The sequence below is a fragment of the Crocodylus porosus genome, unplaced genomic scaffold (assembly GCF_001723895.1).
Source record: "Crocodylus porosus isolate Cpor-Errol unplaced genomic scaffold, CroPor_comp1, whole genome shotgun sequence".
NCBI classification, from domain to species: Eukaryota; Metazoa; Chordata; order Crocodylia; family Crocodylidae; genus Crocodylus; species Crocodylus porosus.
The window spans coordinates 30,223,001-30,225,891 of NW_017728909.1; the positions used below are offsets into that span (position 1 = coordinate 30,223,001).

General features: G+C 50.4%; 1 protein-coding gene across 1 annotated transcript in view; it reads left to right on the top strand.

Annotated features, from left to right (window-relative positions):
* Window positions 1–2,664: 2,664 nt before the first annotated feature.
* The window catches only part of ZNF131 (zinc finger protein 131), a 36,382-nt gene continuing 36,155 nt past the window's right edge, over window positions 2,665–2,891 (top strand). The window contains exon 1 of the mRNA XM_019532013.1: window positions 2,665–2,759. The gene's annotated coding sequence lies outside the window, so the exon portion shown is untranslated. The remainder of the gene's footprint in view (window positions 2,760–2,891) is intronic.

Genomic DNA, 2,891 nt, shown 5'->3' on the forward strand with positions numbered 1-2,891 from the left:
AAATTGTAAGGTAATCATATGGTCTGAGCGAGAGCTAGATTTGATGGCTAATTATTAAGTTTTTAGGGGCATTACATGTGAAATTGTAGTCAACAGAGAAATAGTTGAAAACAATGGTTGCACCTTAACTTTTACATCACAAAATAAAGTAAATGCAATAATTCTTAAATATCACTGCTGCTTATTTACTAAAATGGTAAACATCACAAACAGGAAGGTACAGGTTTCTAGTTCAATAACCTTTCACCAGGGTAATCCTGGTGTATGCCCATAAAAACTAAGGATTATAAACTGTAATGCCCGTAAAAACTAAGGATTATAAACTAAGAATTATTAATCTGAAACTAACAAACACTGGCAATCATTTTGTGTTCTTATGCTATGAACAGTATGGACTACAAAACAACGGCAGGCAATTTCAAATACCTAAGGAGGAAAGTTTCGCCAATGTCCAGTTGAATTTCACTGCACATTGGTTTTATTTGATATCAGTAGTGCTTACTCAGTATGCAGTAGTGCCAAAATTGCAAGCAGTTACTCCATCAACTGAGGGGAACCTGAAGTTCCAGGATCAGGGAGCTCAAGTGACTGTGGGCCTGGAGGAAAGCAGCTGCCAAAGGATCTAGCCCTGTTAGAGATTAACTCAGTTATGCAGGTGAGCTCATAAGAGCATGTAATAATATAAATAGTCTGTTTTTCTATTGTTGTTAATGCCCTAGAGGTACAACCTTAATAGCTACCTTCACATTCCTGCTTCGACTGGTTTGCGATACTATTCTTTTTTTTTTTTAATCACCTAAAGCAGCCACCTTATCCCAGGTTATAGCTACTAGTAATTGCAGTTTGGCATGCCACTCTTGCTAGAAAAGCCATGGATATGATGCTTGAGGTTGTGGCTACCCGGGAAAGTGGATTAGGCAATAGTAGTAGCAGGACCAATATTATCTAAATAAAATTTCCTTGAAATGCAGATTTCATGGGTCTGCTTACATCTCTAACCTTTGGATTACTTACCCAGTGTGACTAGCATTGATGGCAGGGGTCGCAACCTCCTCAGACTCAGTTTCTGTATATGACAGCACAGCCTGGTGAGTGAAGAGGTTGTGGGAAGCTAGTATTTCTACTTTTTCACTAGCAACAACCTGGCTGCTGTGATACTGGAGATTCTCCCTTCAATGTAGTTACATTAAGGCAGGGATGGGCAAGTTCCAGCCAGCAGACTGGATCAGGCCTGTGGCAGACTCCATTTCCCAACAGCCCCTGCCTGGTTTCCATGGAAACCTCAGGAGCAGTAGGGGTCTGTAACAGTGCAGGGCCAGGTTTCCAAGGAGACCAGGCCCAGCAGCACCAGCAGGGCATGCTCCAGGACTGCATCTTGTGGTGGTGACGGTGTGGTCCAGAGCCAGGGCAGAGCTGTGATCCACTGTCTGCACACCCCAGGCAAGGGTATGCAGGCAGTGGATCGCAGCTCTGCCCTGTTGTCACCACCACAAGATCCCAGCCCCAGAGCAGCTCTCCACCCAGGTGCGCACACTTCCAGCACTGCTGGGGCTGATTTCCATGGAAACCCTGGCCCCCTGCTGTCATGGCACCACCACTACTGGGGTCTCCATAGAAACCAACCCCAGCGATGCAGCCAAGGGCTGCAGGGAAATGGTGTCCGGCCATCAGCTGAACACGCCATTTTTCCCACCCCTACATGAATGTCATGGGTTCGCAACTGACGCTGCCCTAACTCAAACGAGGTCAGAACCAAGCCCAATTGCAGCCGTTTAGTGCTTGAAGAGCTTTCACCTATTCTGAGGTGCAGGAATGCAGCAAAGCCTTCCCCTGTGATCTTCCACTGATCTTCCCAAACTTAGGAATACTCGACTTGAATGGATGGGCCTGGGCTGGAAACGCTGCAAGGAAGCACAAAGGGTGACACCCGCCCCAGGGCTGATTTCACGGCAGAGCTCAGCACACAACATGCAGGCGCTCAGCAGAGCACAGCCCAAGGAAAGGCTCCTCACAGCCTCTCATCCTGCCTCTGGTGAGCCACAGACCCACAGGCATGGGTGAACTGGGTGGCTGCACATGGCCCAGAAAGGTGGCCTGACAATGGAAAAAAAATTACAATTGCAAACACAAAAGTTCTAACATTGTGCATATACGGGACTGGCAATGTTATCAACCAAGAACAAACTGTTTAAAGACATTGATACCGCAGGCGGGGGTGGATACCAAAAGTTCGTCTGGGGCTGCCAGGAATCTAGGTATGGCACTGCCCAGCTGGTGGCAAAACTGTTCTAAATATTCAAGTTTAATCTTGTACACAGTGGGCACGTTACATGTGCATTTACTGCACAGTAAGCTGTTTTCAGAGCATCATCTACAGTGTCGGTGCACCACACCCCAGCATCCCAGGCATGTCCCATCCAGCCTCGCTGGAAAGGCTTCACTCAGGCAGCCTGCTCTACTGCCCTGCCGTTCCTAGAGCAAGGGCAAGCTCTACAGTTCACAGCATGCACCGCGCCAAGGGACTGGGGGGGCTGCCGGGGAGGTCGGACTACGGCTCCCAGCATGCACCGCGCCAATGGGGCCCGATGTGGTCGGACTCCAACTCCCAGCATGCACTGGGCCCCGCCTACTTTCCCAAGAGCTTCCGGGCGTGTGAGGTGACAACGTCGTCAGTTCCTCCCCGCAAGGCAGGCCGGGAATGCGAGTCGCGATTGGCCGGCACCCGCCCCGCTTTTGGGCGAGCTGGCGAGCAGGAAGCGGTAAGGAGCAAGCCGCGCGCGGGCCCCTCGCGCCAAGCGGCCCCCGGAGCTTTGTCCCCGCGGGGCGGGCGCGCAGGCGGCCGGGGGCGGCGCAGGCAGCGCGGACCGAAGATTTTAATGCGCGCTTTGATG